Genomic DNA, 22401 nt, shown 5'->3' with positions numbered 1-22401 from the left:
TCCTCTCACCTCAGTTCCCCAAGTAGCTGGGACTACAAGCACCTGCTACCACACCCAGCTAATTTTTGTATTTTTAGTAGAGACCGGGTTTCACCATGCCCACGCTAGTCTTGAACCCCTGGCCTCAAGTGATCCACCCGCCTCAGCCTCCCAAAGTGCTGGGATTACAGGCGTGAGCCATCGCACTCAGCTAAGCGGCCATTACTAACTGGGGCTGATTCCTCTGCCACCAGGGGAAACAGTTGGCAATGTCTGGGGACAGTGTGGTTGTCATAGCTGGGGAAAGGGGTGCTACTGGCATCTGGAGAGTAGAGCCAGGGAAGCTGTTTGGCATCCTGCAATGCACCAGACAGTCTCCCACGACAAAGAATTGCCCAGCCTGAATGTCAATAGTGCCCAAACTGCAAAACTCTAATCTAAAGATCTCAAAGAGTCACAACAAAGACGACTGCTACCCAGACAACATTGCACAATACTGAACTTACACCCAAGTACACACAATGACAGGTAGGGTAAGAGCAGGTACACTGTTGGTTGAGGGCTTATGGTTGTTGTGAAGTGGGTACAAAGAACCATCCACTCTGCTATGTCAATACCGGGAGGCTTTTCTGCAGGGGAGGGGATTGGGACAGTTTGGATGGTAGGAAGGAGAGACTGGTGGGCTGCTCACAAGAAGATGCAGAAAGGGCAGGAGGAATATTGTGACCTCCGCTCTATGACTCTGCCTCATCTGTTTCTCCTAAAGAACTCTGGTAACCTCCTGCCTTTGTGTAGAAATGAGCAAGAAAGCAGAACAGGACATGCAAAGCCCTTTGAGGAACAGCAGGGAAACCAGAAGGATCTTCAGTCACATCCTGAATGTGCAAGAAACACAACTTCCACTCTCGAAACTAGACTGAATTTCTATCTCAGGTCCCCATCCTGCTGGTGGCAAGACACCTAGCCGCAATTAACCAGGGCCACCCTACCTCTTGCCCTGGGTTGTAGCTAAATTTGTTGTTGGGGTAGAGGAGGCTCAGAAAGTGCCAAGGCCTGGGCAGGGGGCAGCGTCTGGTGTCCCCTGACACCTGCTGTCTTGGCCTCACTTCTGTCTTCCTGGTGGCAGATGCAGCTGCCTAGGCCTCCTGGAAGTCTCCGTGCCTGGCTTCTTTCTCCTCCTCTCAGCTTCTTCCTCCCTCCTCTGGGGCACATGGGAGATGTTGGCAGAGCTTGGTAAACTTCTGCAAGGCTGCGTCACCCCTCTGCCAATTACTCCCTCCCCCACCGCATCTGTGCCTTGGTAGGGGAGGAGCAGGCACTCTGCTGAGCTTGCCCACAAGCCACACTTATGAAGCTAGTGTGGGACTGCTGCTTGGCCACTACTCACCTCCCTAGCCCCACTTCATCGTGACTCATCCACTCTCCTTAGATTGTCTGCCCAGACCCCTGGCCCAGGGCCCTTGACCTCATCTCGGTCATGGGGAAATGACTCTTGCATCTTGCTCAGTCTTCCAGATGTCTCGTTAATGACACAAATTTTTATTCCTAGAAGCCTCTGGGACTTCTACTTTTGAAACTCAAAGCCCAGGCTCTTGTAATGCCAAAGAATTGGTTTTTGAAACTCAAAAGCATCTCTGCTTTTCTGCTGGATGAGGCTTCCCCTAAAGAAGAGCCACTGTCTGGAAAGAACAAAAGGGAAGGAAAAAGACTTACATCAAGTGAAATATTATCCCGCTACAGCAGCATGGTGGAGTACGTGGGCAACCAGGACCATGGCAGGCATGGAAGATACTGTCATTGCTTCTCCCTTTGGGCCCTTTTGTCCCCAGGTTTGTGACCCATTCTCCAAACCTGGATCAAAGAGTCCCATCTGAAGGGTGTCACAAGCACCAGTGAGAGCTAGGGTAGAGAAGTTGCAAGAACACAGCCTCCAGGCAGCCTGGGTCCATGCCCAGACCCCAGCTTTGCCAGCTCAGTGTTCATCGTCAAGTCACTTAACCTCTCTGTGTTTCAGTTTTCCCATCTGTGAAAAGGGGAAATATATACCTTCCTCATGTGGTGATAAGCCTGATCAAATGCAGCAGGCCTTGGACAGTGTGTAGCAGAGTGCCTGGCCCTGGTCAGCACTGTATGACGGTTGGCTGCTATTATTGTTGTCATTGGCTTATCCAAGGTGTGAGTGGATTTCCTTGGAATCCCATCACACAGGGCCTTTGGGCAGTTAGTTAATTAGCAGAGGGCCAGGGCACCCATGCCTGGTCTCTGGCATTACTCCTCGGCTGCCTATCAAAGCTTCACAGGGACTCTCTTAGTGTCCTTTTATTGCAAGAAACAAAAACTCATCAGGAAAGGAAATTCCTGGGAAAAAGTGAACTGGAGGGCCAGCAGTAATCCAGGTTGCTTCTTTCTCCTCTCCCTCTGCAGTTGGCTTTCCTGCTTCAGTGTGTGCCAGTCCAACGTGGCAGGTTCCCTGGCAGGCTCGAGGTTACCTGCTGCAGGGACCTGCTGGGGGCTTCTGACAGTCACTGGCATCCTTCCTGTTGTCAAAGCCTCCATTTGGTCCAGGTGTCTTCACCAACCCCCAGGTGACTCCAGGTGAGTCCTGAGAGTCTACGCCCATTTTGAGGGTCCTTGCCTATGACAGGCATATGACCCAGTTCCGGCAAAGGAGGTATCGAGGAAGTTTACTGGGAGCTTCTGGGAAAGATTTCGTCACGGATGAAAAGGAGACCCACGGGAAGATGAGAGAGCATGGAGCCTGGGGGATGATGAGTAAGGAGGCTGAGCTCATGAGAAGAGCCCACCCCCTTTGGAAGTCCAGCATGTCCTTGCAGAGAAGGCTGGACTGCATGAAGGGACAACGGAGACCCACTGAATTGCTGACTTTACAATATATAGAATGGATTAAAGGGGGAGGGTGTGGGAGCAGGACACCAGTTAGGAAGCAGCCAGATGAACTGCAATCATGCTGAGGCTTAGAGGGAAGTTTCTACAAGCTGCAGCACAAGAGGAGATGGGGTGATAGGGAGGTAGAATTGCTGGCCGGCTGTTCCCAGGGGTCTCAAGAACTTGTACCCCAATGCTATGATATCCTCAGAAGCTCCATTCTTGGCTGTCTACACACGTCCAGTTACACTGGTAACTCATTTCCAGAATCAACGTTTTTCAGGAAATGGGACAAAACTGTTTTATTTAAACTAATGGTCCAACTATCCAATTTTGCTTTGCGCTACGTGAGCACAATTTGTCTGCCACACAGACCTGATTCAACCTTCAGCGGGGCTGGGCCAGTATGTCACCAGTGAAACCTACAGGCAAGACACATCCCTTCCCAGTGACTCATGTGCACCGTTTCAGGAAAGGCCAGGTTGAAAGTGCACATATGTGATTTACTGCTGACTTTCACAAGAGTCATACAGCAGAGATGTTGCTCAGCTCCTCACAGGTTTAGAAACGAGCCCACATTAAGAGTAAGTTGGGGCCGGGCACAGTGGCTCACGCCTGTGATCCTAGCACTGTGGGAGGCCGAGGCAGGTGGATCACTCAAGCCCAGGATTTTGAGACCAGCCTGGGTAACTTAGCAAGACCCCCATCTCTACAAAAAAATTTAAAAATCAGCCGGGTGTGATGGCGCATGCTTTTAGTCCCAGCTGCTCAGGAGTCTGAGATGGAAGAATCACTTGAGTCCAGGAAGTGGAGGCTGCAGTAAGCTGAGATTATGCCATTGCACCCCAGCCTGGGTGACAGAGAAAGATCCTGTCTCAAAAAAAGTAAGTGTGATGAGAGAGTGACCTGCTCAGAACCAAGCAAGGGAAAAGAGTAACAGATGGCAGAGAACAGAGCAAGCAAGGGAGGACATAGGGACAGATAATAGGAGGATATGCCCCTGGTGGACAATACAGGTGGTTCCCAGCCAACTTTATTATTAACACATCCTCACTGAAAAATAAAATTACCTCCCCAACACACACACACACCCCCCTCAGTTTCTAAGGGTAACCTGTTTAGTTTGATTCCTCCCATAGTCTTTCTGTACTTAATCAAATATATATATATATACACACACACATATATATGTGTATATATGTGTGTATATATACATTTTAAAAGATGTAGACATATATGTGTGTGTGTGTATGTGTGTGTGTGTATATATATATGTCTACATCTTTTTAAAAAGTCATTTGTGAGCTGGGCATGGTGGCTCATGCCTGTAATCCCAGCACTTTAGGAGGCTGAGGTGGGTGGATCACTTGAGGTCAGGAGTTCAAGATCAGCCTGGCCAACATGGTGAAACCCCATCTCTACTAAAAATACAAAAAATTAGCAGGGCATGGTGGCATACGCCTGTAATCCCAGCTACTCGGGAGGCTGAGGCAGGAAAATCACTTGAACCCAGGAGTCGGGGGTTACAGTGAACTGAAATAGCCCCACTGCACTCCAGCCTAGGTGACAGAGTGAGACTCCATCTCAATAAATAAATAAATAAATAAATAAATAAATAAATAAATAAACAAACAAACAAATAAATAAATAAATATAAATAGTTGTTTGTGTAGTATCATCATATTTAATGTCTTTCTCAGTGAATGATACATCTTGGACATTCTTTCACATCAGATAGCTCTACCTCATTCTTTCTGGTGATTTCATAGTATGCCAGCATGAGTCTATGCCACAATTTACTTAGCATAGCTCCTAGTGCTGGGCATTGAGGTTGGTGACCATTTTTCACCATTAATTAATCAGCAATGAAATTAATCAGCAATGAAATTAATCAGCAATGAAAACCCTTGGACATATATTCCTGAGCACATGTGTGAGTTATTCTGCATGATTATCTATTTCTATAAACTGATTTTCCAGCCTCACTTTCATTGATGTGCCTGGAAAGTCAGTAGCATGACAGACTTGGGTCTTGGTCACTGACCAGGGACAGTCGAATATTTTTAAACACTGTCATTATTTACCCATTCAACCAGAAAGAATAAAAATGTAATGCCACGGGAATTCTCAGAACAGCATCCTCTCCTCTTTGAATTCAGGCTTTCAGAACTAGACAGGCTAATGCTCCCAACAACTCATGTTCAGGCCACACTGGGCACTTTGTCACATACTAGTTCACCTGATCCCCGAGTTAGCCCTGGAAAATGGGTATTATTAGCATAGAAATGCTAATAATTTTTTTTGATACATGAGGAAACTGAGGCTCAGAGAGGACAAGATATCTGACCAAGGTCACACAGCTCATAAATGGCAGAGGATTCAGAAACCAAAGACGAAGGTGATGGAATCCTGCCTTCTTTCTAAATCCGTGACATAGGCTATATCATGGTGCCTCTTCAGAGGTTTACTATGGACAGTTAGCTAAAAAAGCAAGTGAAGTGAATATCTGCCTAGGTGACTGAGTTTGCAGGATGTATTAGTTTCCTCCTGCTGCTGTGACAAATTGTCCCAAACTTCATGGCTTAGAACAACACAATTAACTATCTTCTTACAGTTCTGGAGGTCAGATGTCCAAAACAGATCTGCAAATGCCTTCCACCTCCAAATCATAAGGCAGACCCAAACTTGCCTTTTTGTGGACGCCAAGAGCTCCTTCTGGATGCTCTGGCTGAGACTACATTCCTTTCCTTTTCTAGCTCCTAGAGGCTGCCCGTATTCCTTGGCTACTGACCCTTGTCCAGCAACTGTAGCATTCTGATCTCTACTTCCATCATCAGGTCTCCCTCTCTAACTGTGACCCACCAGGAAAATAAAGGATAACCTCCCTGTCCCAACATCCTTAAAGTAATCCCATCTGCAAAGTCCCTTTTGCCACGTAACCAGTTCTGGGGATCAGGTTGTGAACATCTTTGGGAAGCTATTATTCTGCCTGTCACCTAAGGGGGTTCCTAGCAGAGAGATTTAGAGCGAGGGCCCTGCAAAGACCCCAGATTCAAATACTTTATCATTTGCTAGCAGATCCAATACCTAACTTCTCTGAGTCTTAACAGCCTCACCTGAAAAACTAGAATAATAGAATCTTCCTTCTGGGGCCGTTTTGAGTATCAAGTAACACAATGTATGGCATGCACGTGAAACACAGTGTTCAATAAAAGGTAGGGAAGTTTCAGAGGAACTAACATGTAGAGGGAGAGGGCTGTGGAGGGGAGGAGGATAAGGAGAAACATGATTTCTTTGGTAGCTTCTTCAGTTTTGCCTGGGCCTCAGCTTTGGCTGAGGATTTCGTCAGCCACTCCCCAGATCAGCCAGGGTGAGCCTGCTTAAATGGAACACTCTGAAGATGATATCCTGTGATACACAAGACCTGCCCAGTTGGGTCTGCAGTAGAGTGGGGCGGGTCTGGGATGATCCTGGCATGGAAAAGTACAGCAGCTCTTTGCCTTCAGATTAGGAGCTGGGACAGCAGTTCTGACATTATCACCCTCCTGCCCCCACCCCAGGCCTCTCCAAAGTCCGTCTTGCAGAGTCAAATGAAAACCAGATTCCTGGTCTTATCTGAGAGCTACGTGACTGTTTTCTGTCACTTCTTTGGAGCCTGGGAAGGTCCCCACATGCATTGTCTAAACTTTGGGATGAACACACACAGCTCTTAAATGGGAGCGTATTATTATAAGTACCTGCCTACACAAAGGGTTCTCCCCATTCGCTAAAATCATGGGTTATTATTTGGGGCTTTCATTCATCCAACAAATATTTATTCAGCATTTGCAGGTGGCCAGGCAAGGTGAAACTTCTCCCAGGGTGGAGAGTATGTGCAAACAGTAGGAATTATGCTATGGGAGGGAGAGCAGAAGCGCTGGAGTGGACCAACTTGGGTCTAGATCCTGATACTTCCCAGCCGTGTTTTCACTGGGCAAAATGACCTCACCTCCTTAAGCCTCAGCTTTCTCTTCCATAAAGTGGGCATGACCAATAACCGCCTCCCAGGTTATGAGGACTAAATGAGATGGTTCAGGGGATGTCGGTGGTAACCCCGTGCGTGGTTCATAGTAAGTAGGTGAGGAATAGCAGTTGCTGTTACAGACTTGGAGACTGTTTCCCCAATTGTCTTCCCACCCCCAAATCATAAGGCAGACCCAAACTTGCCTTTTTGTGGACGCCAAGGTTCTGTTGAGCTGTTAGGGTGCAAGTTAAGAAGCCAGAATAGCGGGGTGGGGGGAGAAATGCCCACATGTTTCCACTCTGCAGGTATACACACGTGGACACCATATGTACCCATGAATTCCGCCTTTGGAAGTGAACTTGATTGCAGCCTATTTTCGTCTGGAGGCGGTGGATTCCCGGTAGGAGGCGCCTTCAGTCCTCGGCTCATCCTGTGACGCCCGCCAGCTGCCTATCTGCTTCTCAGTGTTTGAACTCCAAAGGGCTGGACGCTCACCCAAGAAGGGGACCCCGGCCTGACCTCTCTCGGAATTCAAAAAAATCTAAGGTTGAGCGAGGGACTGGGAGTTGGCTCTTTCCTCTGTGTTTAGAATCCACGTTTTTTGGCAGTCTGGCTGAAACCAGCCCACCCTAGTTTGGGCGCCAGAGCAATGCGGTTCCGAGGGCAAATCTCCAAGGCGCGGAGGCAGAACCGCGGGTAAGAGGCGTCCGCGCCGACTTTGGGTTTGCCCTCCCCGGAGCCAGGACTCGGCGGCACCTCTGGGCCTCCATGGATCCGAACAGAGGCTGGCTGCCCGTCTGCCACTCGCGGGCTGGGAGAACGCCAGCCGGTGCCTTGCCGGGAAAGTTCTCGGCAAAGCTGTGGATGAGCCCTCAGCAGGGGAAGCTCCCGGTGGAGCGCGCCCCCATCCAGTGCCCGCGCGCAAGAACCCGGAATGGGCCCCACCTGGACCGGGACTCAGGCATGCGATCCCGAGAGCTCCCTGGGGACCAGGCATCGGGTGGGGACCCTGGACTAGGGGTGAGCTGACTCGGTTTTTAAAAACTCGCTTCCACCTTCCCTACTTCTGCTCGTCACTCACCTCGCTGGGCACCAGCCCAGGGCAGAAGTGGGAGAAGGAGGCGGTGGCCTCCCCGGGAAGGAGGAGAAGTGAGTGTCTCGCCAGGTAAAGGCTGGGCGGCTGGCGGAGCTCTGCCTGGCGTCTGCGCCTGGTGTGGGACGGAAGCGGGTCTCCCAGCTCTACTTAAACCCCTAAAACCTGGGACTTCTGGCTTGAGACATTCCCCGACCACCACCCGTCACACACACGCGCGCGCACACACACGCATGCACACCGATTATCTGGGCCCTAGGGAGGATGGGGGAGCAGGGCTCTATTTTCTCCTTATCCAACTCGGCTGACAAGGGTGGGGAAGAACTTAGGCCCAGCCCCCGGCCCGCACTCAGCGTACTCCAGCGGCTGACGCTGGGGAGTGGGTGCCCGCCCCGCTCAGCTGCGATCCCTCGCCTCGGGCCCGGGGGTGGCGCCGAGGGCCGGGAGGGAGGGTCGGCCGGTGGGCGGTGCTTCTTGGGGCGAGAGGCTGCTCCCGGCCGGCGCCGCCCTCCTCCTCCCGCGGTCCCTCCCTCCCTCACGCCGGCGCTCCCAGGCCGCGCTTCCTGCGTCCCCATCGCGGTCCCCGAGAGGGCAGTTCGCCCTCTCCGCCACCGCGTTCCCTCGGCTGAGAATCCTCCGAATCCCAGCCCCGCGATCGCGGCGCCCCCCGAGGAGGCCGCCTGGGAGGGGCGCGGGGGTCGCGAAGCCCCCAGCCCCGGGCCGCCCAGCCGAGACGGAGCCGGACCCGCCGCCTCCCGGGTGAGTCTGAGCCGCCGCGCCTTGCGCCCGCCGCTTCCCGCGGAGCGCTGTGGGTTTCCCTCAGGGTCGGGTAAGGGGGCCGAGGCCCGTCTGGGTCGCCTGTCCGTCCGTCCGTCCGCCGAGTGCTTCCCGTCTGGGGTCGACCACCTGCACCCCGCACCCTCTGCGACCGCGCCCCGCCGGTGCGGGACACTCCCGCCTCCCGGGCACCGCGCCCGGCCAGCTGGCCTCGGCTGGTGAAGGCGGCTGGCCTTGGGGGCCCCCTGTTGGCGGGGACAGGTGCTCTCCGCCCGGCGGGCTTCGAACCCTTGGCCTCGTCAGAAGCGCTTTCAGCGCGTGGTTAGGAGCAGAACTTCCTAGTAGGTCCCAGGAAACCACCTTGGCGCTTTGCTCGCGCATCCCTTACTCTATGGAAGTCGGGTCCTTTTAGGGATTTAGATTCGTGTATGTGTGTGTGTGTGTGTGTGTGTGTGTCGCTCTACATCAAACACGGGGGTAAAGAATCTGGCGTGAACAAAGTGGATTTAAAGTCCTTCCCTGAGCGCATCGATCGGTTTCTTCATCTGTGAAATGGACATGATAACGTCCCAGGGTGCGGCGGGGCATTCATGCCCAGCACCCAGCAAGCACTCCGCGGTAAGTTCGGTTACGCATAAATCAGATCTCAAATCAGCGCACAAACGGGAGGCGCTTGGCCCGGCGCGCCAGGTCTGCATTACAGGATAATGGTCTCTTTCCCAACCAGGGGTGGGGGCGAGAGACCTGACCCCTCCCCCACGGTTTCCCCAGGGAGCAGCCGTGGGGTGCCCTGAGCAGCGTTCCGAGGTGCCTGTGACGGTGCGTGGTACTGCAGGTCCTTCCCAACAGAGCAGGTCTGGCTGCTGGCAACTCGGGCGCTGCCAGAGTGGGGTGGGCGGGGACGAGGTGGGCGGGGCCGGGACCCGAACCGGCGGAGGTAGGTCAGCGGGTGGAAGGATTGCCCCTCTAGGGCCGGCCGGCTTCTGGCTTTCCTTTTGAATGGGTTACCTGGAGAACAGCTTGTCTAGGGAACTGTTGGCCCTGGAACCGTGAACAGCTTTCACACCCCGGAAACCTGTCGCAGGAGGGTCCTGACCTATTGGGACAGAGCCCCTGTCCCTCCAAATATCTCACTTCACCAATTGAGAGGTACCCCCAGACTGGGAGAAAAGGCCAAAGGAAGAGAAAGAGAGGAGGCTGGTGGTGAATCTGCTCCTCATGGCTTCGGAGCTGACAGCTCCCTGTTCAGGTATCTGGGGTCTGCCCCACTGATCCAGAGCCCAGGAGCCTCAGGGAGCCCCTAGCCTAGGGAGGGAGTCAGGGATACTCATGACAAGTGTTGCAGAATTGGCGATACAGTCAGGCCACACCACTTGCTGGCTGTGTGACCTGATTTCTCTGAGCCTCAGTTTCTTCATCTGTAAAATGTGATGATGACCTCCAAAGGCAAGGTGGGGTATTTGTGCCTAGCACATTTAGTACTCTATAGTAAGTTATGTCACAGGGCTTAGGCGAGAACATAAGAAAGGAAGTAACTCAGGAGGTCCTGCTAAGAAAAGAGTATTGGAGTATTCATCAGGGAACTGGAGTCCCCCCAGGGGACAAGGGAGGAAGGGTGTCTGGGCAGATGGAAACGCACAGGCAAAGGCACAGAGACAGAAGAGTGTCTGGGGTGTGCTGGGCTGGGGAAGGTGCTCAGGCAGTGGAGGGTGCGGAAATGTAAAGGGAATGGAGGGTCTGGAGTGAGCTGGACTGGACAGGTGGGGCTTTTCTTGGAATCGTTCAACATATGTTGGCTGAGCACCTTCTGTGGGCCAGGCACTGTTCTAGGTGCTCAACAAAGATGAACGACATGGAGAAAGATGTCCCTTTCATTCAAGTTCTCTAAGCAGGGAATTCATCTGATCCCATCCATACATTAAGAAGATAATCCTGGCTGCCTGGAAGTAGGTGAGGATCCTAGAGAAGACTCCTAGGAGCGAGAGGCTGGCCTGTGGGTTGGTGGGGGTGGTGGGAATGCATGGGGGAGCTGGATGGGAGGCCAATACAGGAAGCAGAGAGTAACATGTGGCCTTCACTCATGACTGCTGGTCAAGGGTAAGACTCTGGGGTTCTACATGAGGCCCAGACTGCCAGCCTGGTCTTCTGCCAGAGAGAAGTAGTGAGTGAGTGTCTGGGATATTGGCAGGACCCAAGCCCCTCCAGCTGCGACTTTCTGGTTCTCTGGCTCCAGATGTCACGAGGCCTGGGAGTTTCTCTGTCTGCGTGAGGGATCGGAAAGCTGGAGGCAGAGGCCAGCTGGAGCTTCTGAGGCTCCCGTTTTAATAGGATGTGTTTGTGGTCAGTGTTCCTCCCTCCCTCTGCAGGGCTGGCTGTAAACCCCTCAGACCTCTTGGGCTGGAAGAGGCCAGAGTGTGAGGAGCTTTAGTGTGGATTCTCTTCCTCCAGCCCCAAATTAAGGTGGGAGTCATAGGAACGAAAAGCATTGTCTCCCTCGGTGCCGGGAAAGTTGCAGAAGTGTAGATGCCTTCTGACTTGGGATGTGGTATGGGGGCTGCTTCTGGCCGCTGACTTTTGCTTTCGCTTTTGTTTCTGCTCTGAAGCTTGGAGGAATCCTCCTTGCCGTGAAAGCTGTGAGAATCCTCCATGCTTTAAGTCTCCCTTTGCTTGGAGGGAAGAGGAAGATCCCAGAATGTCTCAGGTGCGGAGGACCTTCAGGTCATCAGAGACATCATTCTCATTTGACAAACAAAACTCAGAGAGGGAATGGAACTTACCCAAGGACACACAGCAGTTCAGCAGCAGAACTGGGACTGGAACCCAGCCCTCCTGACTCCCTTCTAGGGTCCTTTGTGTTCATTAGGAGGCCTGGCCACATTTAGGACCAAGACTCTTTTGGGCCCCAGATTTCTCAGCCTCTCAGTCTTTCAAGTGGCTCCGTGGAGTTGAGCTCCTCCCCAGGCTGGACAGGTGGCCCAGCCTACCCTGCCAATGTTTTATTCTCCCTTCGCCTGGATTGAGCCCTCGCTGCCATGGCCACCCCTCCTGGGAGCTCTTGCTCCTGAGAAAGAAACAGGCCATTTGTTTGGAAGAAACAAGCCACCTACCTGTTTGGTTTCCCAGTACCAGGCCACACAGCCCTGTCCCTCCCAGACAGCCCCAAGATGCTGACCAGAGATAGCCCTCTGAGGGTCTCTCCTGAGCTCCCCTGACCCTCGACTCCTCCTCCCCTCAGCTCCCGTCTCAAGACTGCTGGTTTGCCCTTGCCTTCTATCTGTGATGTTCACTTGGGCGGAGCAACCTAAAGTCTCCACATTCTCTCTTGCCCTGGATTTATCAGACTTAGCAGCCCTTAAACCTGAATGCTGGAAGCTTTAGATCTTAGAATATCAGGGCCAGAGGGATCTTAGCCATCAGAAAATCCACTCTGCTTATTTGACAACTGGGGAGACCAAGACCCAGGGAAGAGGAGACTCACCTGAGATCACAGCTGGGACCCGAATCCGAGGTTCCGGAGTTTGTCTTGAATGATTTTGAGGATGATTCTTGAAAAACAAAACAGAGCACCCTCCCCCTCCAAGATCCCCTTTCTCTCTGCACTCCACACTACCAGGTGTTTTTGTGGTGTCCGTGGCGACATGGCCAGGAGGAGTGAGGGCTGAGGGTCCTGAAAGATGAGGCGTGCACATTGAGGAGTGTATCTGCGCATTTCCAGGTCCTGTCTGTTCAAACTGGCATTAACACCATGGCAGGAGCTAGTGAGTGCATTTATCTGGCACTCCCTTAGCCAGACTTGATAATGTGCCTTTGGATGGCAGGCTTTTAAAGTTGTTTTCGTCCCCAGATTACAAAAGAAGTACGTGTTCCTTGTAAAAACGAGAAGATGACATTGTGAAGGCTGGCGACCATCGTTAATATTGTGGCGTTTTATTCAGGTTTTTGTTTGCTGAGCTGTTTCATGTCCTGGTTTGTTGTTGTTTTGTTTTTGAAAAAATAGAGACAAGGTCTCTGTGTGTTGCCCAGGCTAGTCTCGAACTCCTGGGCTCAAGTGATCCTCCCACCTCAGCCTCCCAAAGTGCTGGGATTCCAGGCAAGAGCCACTATGCCCAGCCCGTATCTTGGTTTTTCAATTCGTCGTTACAGTGCCTGTTATCTTCATGTGATAATATGAGTGACTTCACACAGGGTCTAACCTGTGGGTCTCACGTGTTTCCACCCCTTGATGGCTAGCAGGAATTCCCTTGGCCTAAACCCTGTGACGCTGTGCAAAGTGCAAAGACATTTCTGATTCGCCACTGTGGGAGTCCAGAGGGCCAGTTTTCTGCATCACTGTGGGGTTTGGGAAGCAATTCTCTCTGAACTCTTAGAAATGGAAGCCATGGGCTATCCGGGCATGATGGGTGTGACCCAAATTCACACAGAGGGAGGAAGACAGCTTTGTTTCTTCTGACTTTTACGTATTTATTTATTTTTGCTGTGTTTGTTTTAACCCAACCAAGTGCTGCCACCCCACCATCACTGCCCGTTGCCCCAAATCTCCCTGGGATTAGGCATGGGGTTAGGCAAGTGCAGGTATCTACAAAAATCAGTATTTGGCATACTCATCTCCAAACCCTGGCTCTTGCAGAGTAGGTGTTTCAATGGCAAAGATGTGCAGAGAATTTGTTTCCTAGTGGGGTGATTCAGGTAGGACACCCCACCCTGGGGACAGGATGGGGTGCGGTCTCTGTCACTGTCTACCAGGATCACAGCTTTGTTAATGCCATAAATCATCAGTACTGGAAGTACTAGTGTCTTGGAGATTTTCTAAGCTCATGTTTACAGACTGTGGACAGCCACTTCTTAGTGGATTTTGGCATCGTTAAGTGGTTTTCCGCTGGCTTTTCAAAAGTGAAGTAGGAGACAGTGGACTAGAAAATAGAATACATTTCCTGTGGCGAGAAATATTCACTAGTCAAACTTTCAGTTACCTGTTTGTGGATGTGCACTGAGTCACTAGGTAAAAATGTATCTCCTACCGCACGGTAAGAACCTTGGGCAATGTAGCTCCGGTTCACTGGTTATTATACTGTGATCCTGGGAAACCTTGGGTGGGTCCTAGAAGCCACTCAGGGGTTTGCAGGGACAGAGCTGAGTGGTAGAGGTGGGGCCAACAGGAAGGAAGCTCGGCTTATGCTAAGGATACAAAACATCCACTTTTAAAACTCTGTGACTTTAAAAATAAAACAGAAAGTTGGAAACCATTGTTCATCTAGCCTCCTCAATTCTTAAAAGAAGAAACGGAGGCCACAAAACAGAGAGGCTGGGGCCTTTGCTGCGGGAGTAGGTGGCACTCAGGCCTCACATTGAGGAGAATCTGCAAATGTGGGCCCTTGACCCCTCCACAAATGAGTGACTCAAAACACACGTTCACAATGCAGGCTGTGACCCCTATAGGCCCCACTGTTGTGTGCACCAGGAATTCACGTTTATCCCAAAGCCTGTCACTCTCACGCCAACAGCCCAGTTTATATTGCTGAGATGCACAAAGCATTCATTTTTTCAATGCCACATTTCAAACAAAGAAGTGTTAATAACCCTGTTCTGGCATTTCTTTTTTTGTTTTGTTTTGTTTTGTTTTTTGAGACAGAGTCTTGCTCTGTCGCCAGGCTGAAATGCAGTGGTACAATCTTGGCTCACAGCAACCTCCACCTCCCGGGTTTAAGCGGTTCTCCTACCTCAGCCTCCCGAGTAGCTGGGATTACAGGCACATGCCACCATACCCAGCTAATTTTTTTTGTTTTGTTTTGTTTTGTTTTTTGAGACGGAATCTCGTTCTGTCACCCAGGCTGGAGTGCAGTGGCGCGGTCTCAGCTCACTGAAAGCTCCACCTCCCGGGTTCATGCCATTCTCTTGCCTCAGCCTCCTGAGTAGCTGGGACTACAGGCACCGGCCATCACGCCCGGCTAATTTTTTGTATTTTTAGTAGAGACAGGGTTTCACTGTGTTAGCCAGGATGGTCTCGATCTCCTGACCTCGTGATCCACCCGCCTCGGCCTCCCAAAGTGCTGGGATTACAGGCGTGAGCCACTGTGCCCGGCCTAATTTTTGTATTTTTAGTAGAGACTGGATTTCACCATGTTGGCCAGGATGGTCTCGATCTCTTGACCTTGTGATCTGCCCGCCTCAGCCTCCCAAAGTGCTGGAATTACAGGCATGAACCACCACACCTAGCCTTCTTCTTTTTTTAATGTCCCCAGAGCTTTACCACTGGAAGCTTCCCAGGCCCATCCCCTGACCCGAGAGGCCTTTGAGATGATAAATCCAGGATCACCAAATCCTGGCAGAACCTGGCAGAATGAGAACTCACCACATGGGGCAAGTTCTTGTTTTTAAGATCGTGGACTCACATACTGTGCAGTTTTCCATGTCTCCAGGAGGTTTTGCTATTTCCTCTACTCAACAGGTAAAATTAGGTGGCTCTAAATCTTGGGGAATTTTATGTCTTTTCTGTATTTTTCTCCTCACGTCTGGTCTAGGGAGGGGTGCAGAGAAGCGGGTGGGATTTACTTGCCTTATCTTATCCTATGTTTTCCTGGTTAGACCTGTGCTGGTTAGGGTGTGGGGCATGGTTTGTTGATATTTGGTGCAGGAAAATGACTTTGTTTTTGTTTTATTTTATTTATTTATTTATCTATTTATTTATTTTGAGACAGAGTCTCACTGTGTTGCCCAGGCTGGAGTGCAGTGGTGCAATCTTGGCTCATTGCAACCTCTGCCTCCTGGATTCAAGCGATTCTCCTGCCTCAGCCTCCAGAGTAACTGGGACTACAGGCACATGCCACCATGCCTGGCCAATTTTTGTATTTTTAGTCCAGATAGGGTTTCACCATATTGGCCAAGCTGGTCTTGAACTCCTGACCTCAAGTGATCCCCCTGCCTTGGCTTCTCAAAGTGCTAGGATTACAGGCGTGAGCCACCACACCCAGCCAGAACATGATTTTAAAAAACAAAACAAACACGCAAACTTTCTTAAGTTACATAGGATACCTCACCTACAGCTTCATTAAAACCGCCTGCACTTTGGAGAGAAGCCGTTAGGTACTGGAACTGCCTGTGGGTAATTATTGTTTCCAAACAGTAATTCTCTTCTTTTGGGGAAAATTGCCTGTAGCTAAACACAGGCGCCATCACTTTAAACAAATCTTCTGATACATATGGTGTGCCAGGCACTGAGCCCAGGAACAAGGGAGAGTCAGGCCCTGCCCCCCGCCCCGATGGAGCTGATCCCCCGCCGGGGACAGCAGGGATTGTACCTTAACAACATGTGAATAAAGATGACGAAGCACAGCCCACAAAGGAGGAGGCTTAACCCAAACTTGGAGAGTCAGGAAGGATTTTCAGAAACAGTGCAGTCTGAGCTGAAATGGGGAGCGGGGAGGGGTGATGCAGCCGCCGCCAAAGGTCTTCCTGAGGAGGCAACTGCGTGTGCAAAGGCCCCGAGGTGTGAGACAGCTTCATTCACACAGGCCAATACTGAGTGTAGAAACGCTACCCTCAGGGCAGATGCTGATGGCACAGGTGGAAACAGTATTTTATATAGTTTCTTCCTAAAAGTCATTTTGGGGGCTGGGCATGGTGGCTCATGCCTGTAATCCCAGCACTTTGGGAGGCTGAGGAGGGCGTATCACTTGAGGTTAGGAGTTCATGACTAGCCTGGCCAACATGGCTGAAACCCCGTCTCTACTACAAATACAAAAATTAGCCAGGTGTTGCGGCGCGCGCCTGTAGTCCTAGCTACTCGGGAGGCTGAGGCACAAAAATCGCTTGAACCTGGGAGGCAGAGGTTGCAGTGAGCCGAGATGGCACCACTGCACTTCAGCCTGGGCAACAGAGTGAGACTCCCTCTCAAAAAAAATAAATAAATAAAATAAAAAAGGTCATTTTGGCTCTGGCAGTTTCTCAAAATATTAAAATCAAATCACTGTGGGATCCAGCAGTTTCACTTCTGGGTGCATACTTGTCTTAGTCCATTTGTATTGCTGTAAAGAAATACCTGAGATTGGGTAATTTATAAAGAAAAGAGGTTTATTGGCCGGGTGCGGTGGCTCACACCTGTAATCCCAGCACTTTGGGAAACCGAGGCGGGCAAATCACGAGGTCAAGAGATTGAGACCATCCTGGACAACGTGGTAAAACCCAGTCTTTACTAAAAATACAAAAATTAGCCGGGCGTGGTGGTGGGCACCTGTAGTCACAGCTACTCAGGAGGCTGGGGCAGGAGAATCACTTGAACCTGGGAGGCTGAGGTTGCAGTGAGCTGAGATGGAGCCACTGCACTCTAGCCTGGCGACAGCAAGACTCCATCTCAAAAAAAGAGAGAAAGAGGTTTATCTAGCTCACGGATATACAAGGCTGTACAAGAAGCATGACATCAGCATCTGCTTCTAGTGAGGGCCTCAGGAAGCTTCCGCCTCAGGCGGAAGGAGAGCAGGCGTCATGTGGTGAGAGAGAAGAGGAGAGAGGGAGTGGGGAGCAGACTCTTTAACAACCAGATCTTTGGGTACCAAGCCATTCAACAGGGATCCACCCCTATCAACCAAACATCCACTAGGCCCTACCTCCAACATTGGGGATCAAATTTCTCTTCTTTTTTTGAGACACAGTCTTACTCTGTCACCCAGGCTGGAGTGCAGTGGCACAATCTTGGCTCATTGCAACCTCTGCCTCCTGGGTTCAAGCGATTCTCCTGCCTCAGCCTCCCGAGTAGCTGGGATTACAGACATGTGCCACCTTGTCCAGCTAATTTTTGTATTTTTAGTAGAGATAGGGTTTCACCATGTTGGCCAGGCTGGTCTTGAACTCCTGGCCTCGAGTGATCCACCAGCCTTGGCCTCCCAAAGTGCCGGGATTACAGGCGTGGGCACTGTATCCAGCTTGGGGATCAAATTTCAACGTGAGATTTGGAGAGGACCAATGTCGAAACTATATCAATACTCAAAAGAATTGAAAACAGGTTTTTGAAGAGATATTTGTACATCCATGTTTATATGAGCATTACTCATAGTAGCTAAACTAGGAAAACAAACGAAGTATCCATCAAAGGATGAATAAACAAAATGTGGTCTAGCCATACAATGGAATATGATTCAGCCTCCATGTGGAAGGAAATTCTGACATCGTGCTGTAACATGGACGAACCTTGAGGACATCATGCCAAGTGAAATAAGCCAGTCACAAAGAGGCAGATACTATATGATTCTACTGGTATGAGGAACCTAGAGCAGTCGACATCATAGAGATGGAAAGTAGAATGTCAGTTGCCAGGGGCAGGGGGAAGGGCAATGGGGAGTTAGGGTTTAATGGGTAAGGAGTTTCAGTTGTGTAAAATGAAAGCGGTCTGTGAATGCATGATGGTGATGGTTACACAGCAGTATGAATGTACTTAATGCCGCTGAACTGTTCATGGAAAAATGGTTAAGATAGTCAACTTTATGTTATGTGCATTTTATCACAATAAAAAGTTGGTGGTGGGGAGTCATTTTGGAAACAAGACTCAGATAGTCATTCGGCCATATCATTCATTGCGTTCTCTCTACAGACCAGGTGTCCTTCCAGGCTTTGGGGGAAAACGGTGCTAAGACAGGCTCAGTTCCTGCCTTCTTGGAGCTTACACCTTATTAGGCAGCAGGGAAGAGTCAGTCAAGTAGGAAACCAACAAGTAAAATCACAAATCAATAACATGTTCAAATGCACTGATCTGAAATCTTTGCCACTTCCCTACTGCTGGCAGGATCAAGCCAAGGCTAAGCTCTTTACTTTCAGTAATGCCCGGACTTCTTAGAGTCGGCCTCAGTTAATCTTTCCAGACCTATTACTGCTGCCTTACCCCAAGTTCAACTGCATCAGTCACAAGGAACCACTTTCCACCCCCACCTACCTCGTACCCCTGCTCAAAGCCAGGAACTTTGGTGGCTTTTTTCCTTTCTGTTCCTTCTGCTTTTCTTTCTAGACTGCCCAGAAGTTTCAATTCCAGAAGTTTATCCTAAGAAAACAATTAATGAGTACAAGGAGTTAGTTTCAACACTGTTATTTTTTGTAATAATAGCAACAAAATTAGAAACCCCTTTTGTTTGTTTTTAATCTGTCCAGTGACAGTCCTAGCCAAGACTCTTTAAATATATTTTTGTTTAATTTTGGAATAATTTTAGATTTATAGGAAAGTTGCAAAGGTAATATGGGGCATTTTTGTCTACCCTTCACACCCAACTTCCCCTAATGTTGGCCTTTTTTTTTTTTTTTTTTTGGTGAGACAGAGTCTCACTCTGTTACCCAGGCTGGAGTATAGTGGCATGATCTCCGCTCACTGCAACCTCCACCTCCCGGATTCAAGGGATTCTCCTGCCTCAGCCTCCCGAGTAGCTGGGATTGCAGGCATGCGCCACCATGCCTGGCTAAATGTTATATTTTTAGTGAAGACGGGGGGTTTCACCATGTTGGCCAGGCTGGTCTCGAACTCCTGACTTCAGGTGATCCGCCCACCTTGGCCTCCCAGAGAGCTGGGATTACGGGTGTGAGCCACCATGCCCAAATGTAATGTTGACATCTTATATAACCGTATTATGCTTATCAAAGCTAAGAAATTGACATCACAACTAAACTACAGACTTTATTTAGATTTCACCAATTTTCCCACTGCATTTTTATTATCCAGGATCCAATTCAAGATGCCACATTGCATTTGGTCATCTTGTCTCCTTAGTAACTTCCGAACTGTGACACTTTCTCAGTCTTTTCTTAAATTTCCTGACCTTGAGAACTTTGAAGAGTACTGGTTAGTGTTTTGTAGAACTTCCCTGAATTTGGGTTTGCCTGATGTCTTCTCGTGACTGTACTAGGCCTCTGGGTTTTGGGAAAGAATCCTACAAAGGTGAAGTGTGCTTCTCATTGAATCATGTTAGAATGGAAATAATATCCGTGTAACTTCTTATTGATGACATCAGCCTTGGTCTCTTGGTTAAGGTGGTGTCTGCCGTGTTTCTCCACTGTAAACTTACTACAGCCCCTTTTTGGAAGGGTATTCTTTAACAGGAGAGTGAAAGGCAACATTATAACAGAGATTATTGAAAATGATTTTTAGATTAGGCTCCTAAAATTTAAAAACTTTGATATATCAAATGATAAACTGGGGACAATATTTGCAACACAGAACAGACAAGGGATTGTGTTCTGAATACATGCAGGAGCTTTGCTTTTTTTGCTCTTTTTTTTTTTTTTTTTTTTTTTTGAGACAGAGTCTTGCTCTGTCGCCAGGCCAAAGTGCAGTGGCACGATCTCAGCTCACTGCAACCTCCACCTCCCAGGTTCAAGTGATTCTCCTGCCTCAGCCTCCCAAGTAGCTGGAACTACGGGTGTACACCACCACACCCAGCTAATTTTTGTATTTGTAGTAGAGACGAGGTTTCACCATGTTGGCCAGGGTGGTCTCCACCTCTTGACCTCATGATCCGCCCTCCCGAAGTGCTGAGATTACAGGCATGAGCCACCACACCCAGCCTGCTTTTCTAGTTAGTAAGGAAAAGCTGAATGCCCTAGTTGAGAAATGGGCTAAAGAAGAAATGCTGAGGTTGGGCACAGTGGCTGATACCTGCAATCCCAACGTTTTGGGAGGCTGAGGCAAGAAGATCGCTTGAGCCCAGGAGTTTGAGATCAGCCTGGGCAACGTGGCGAGACCTCATCTCTATAAAAAATGAACAAAATTGGTCGGGCACGGTGGCTCACGCCTGTAGCACGTTGAGAGGCCGAGGCGGGCAGATCATGAGGTCAGAAGATCGAGACCATCCTGGCTAACATGGTGAAACTCCATCTCTACTAAAAATACAAAAAAATTAGCCGGGCGTGGTGGTGGGCACCTGTAGTCCCAGCTACTTGGGAGGCTGAGGCAGGAGAATGGCGTGAACCTAGGAGGCGGAGCTTGCAGTGAGCCAAGACCACGCCACTGCACTCCAGCCTGGGTGACAGAGTGAGACTCTGCCTCAAAAAAGAAAAAAAAAATGAACAAAATTAGTTGGGCATGGTGGCATGCACCTGTAGTCTCAGCTGCTTGGGAGGCTGAGGTGGGAGGATTACATGAGCCCCGGAGGTAGAGGCTACCCTGAGCCGTGACTATGCCACTGCACTCCAGCCTGGGTGACCCTGTCTCAAAAAAAGAAGGAATGCTGGTGGCCAGTTAGAACATGGGGAAAAAAAAGAATCAGTGTTCAACCTCATTGTATTAAAGGAAATGCCGATTAGAACAATGCCATCTTTCACATAGGAAATCTAGAATGTTTTAAAAGTTTTAAAATTTTAATTTAAATCATGCTAACTGGGAGGTAGTGCTTTCAGGAGCTCAGCATAGAAGTATAAACTGGAGAACAGTCTGAAAATTCAGGCCCAAACCTTTAAAACACTTAGCTTTAAAACACTTTCGATTCCAAGATTTTAACCTTGTTATTAAAATCTTCAATACCAAGATTTTATCCTGAGGTAACGATTTATGGTTGGATAAGGAGTTAATTCCAACACTATTTTTTAATAATAGCAATAAAACTAGAAATCAAATATATTTGCAGCAACAGGGAATTGGTGACATAAATTGCAGCTCTTTCATATACTGAAGTGGTCCTCAACCGCTAAAAATTCCAGTGTTGATGAATACTGGTGATATGAAAGATTGTTCATTATATATCAAATTTTTAAAAAGGTTATACTGGGAGGCAGAGGTTGCGATGAGCTGAGATTGCACCACTGCACTCCAGCTTGAGTGACAGAGTGAGATTTTGTCTCAAAAAAATGTTAGGGTTATAAAACTATTGCAACAATATCCCATTTTTGTTAAAAAAACAAAAAAAGTATTTTGTTTACATAGCACACAAGAAAGCATGGAGACCATCATAGATATTTATCAGCAGTTATGGATGGGGGTGGCCATGGGGGGTTTCGATAGTCTTTCTGCTAGTCTATATTTAACTTATTTTTATTTCATAAACAAGCATTGTTTTCATAACAAGAGAAAACTGTTGTTGATAACACCCTCTCCTCCCATTTGGAACTTTAGTGACCTGTGCTGAAGACCCATAGGCTTGTTATGCATCCCACAGGGATTACTGCCCGGCAAGGTGCTTTGGGAACTGTAGAGAGCTTTGAAGACATCAGCTGCCGCTCCTGGTGGCTGGTTTACCCTTCAGACTTTGAGCATCTGAACCTCCCTTCTTAGACTTAGGAAGCTGAGATAGGAGCATGGTGGAAGCCACAGCAGCCATAGCCAACTAAGAAAATACTCACCCCAAGGCTGGGCGCGGTGGCTCACGCTGTAATCCCAGCACTTTGGGAGGCCGAGGCGAGTGGATCACTTGAGGTCAGGAGTTTGAGACCAGCCTGGCCAACATGATGAAACCCCATCTCTACTAAAAATACAAAATTAGCTGGGCGTGGTGGCAGGTGCCTGTAATCCCAGATACTTGGGAGGCTGAGGCAGGAGAACCCCCTTGAACCCAGGAGGCAGAGGTTGCAGTGAGCCAAGATCACAGCACTACACTCTAGTCTGGATGACAGAGTGAGACTCTATCTCAAAAAAGAAAGAAAGGAAAGAAAATACTCGCCCAGCATTGTATTTTATATACAGGTATGTAATTTTCAATTT

General features: G+C 49.4%; 1 protein-coding gene and 1 long non-coding RNA gene across 4 annotated transcripts in view; both read left to right on the top strand.

The window, feature by feature from the left end:
• Positions 1–7345: 7345 nt before the first annotated feature.
• The window catches only part of TMEM51 (transmembrane protein 51), a 71453-nt gene continuing 56397 nt past the window's right edge, over positions 7346–22401 (top strand). The window contains exon 1 of one of the 2 annotated variants that reach the window (XM_007980465.3): positions 7346–7564. The gene's annotated coding sequence lies outside the window, so the exon portion shown is untranslated. Of the gene's footprint in view, positions 7565–8418; positions 8721–22401 lie in introns of those variants that run through there. The other variant, XM_007980464.3, reaches the window with a different exon arrangement.
• LOC140709295 (uncharacterized) lies at positions 9660–12104 on the top strand. Of its 2 annotated transcripts, XR_012089781.1 has the most exons (3): positions 9660–10688; positions 11105–11198; positions 11342–12104. It is a non-coding gene; the product is annotated as an uncharacterized lncRNA (long non-coding RNA). The 2 variants fall into 2 exon arrangements; XR_012089782.1 differs by lacking the exon at positions 11105–11198.

This window comes from Chlorocebus sabaeus, chromosome 20 (genome assembly GCF_047675955.1).
Source record: "Chlorocebus sabaeus isolate Y175 chromosome 20, mChlSab1.0.hap1, whole genome shotgun sequence".
NCBI lineage: Eukaryota > Metazoa > Chordata > Mammalia > Primates > Cercopithecidae > Chlorocebus > Chlorocebus sabaeus.
Note: the sequence above shows the minus strand (reverse complement) of the source record. Positions and strands in the feature narration are given on the sequence as shown.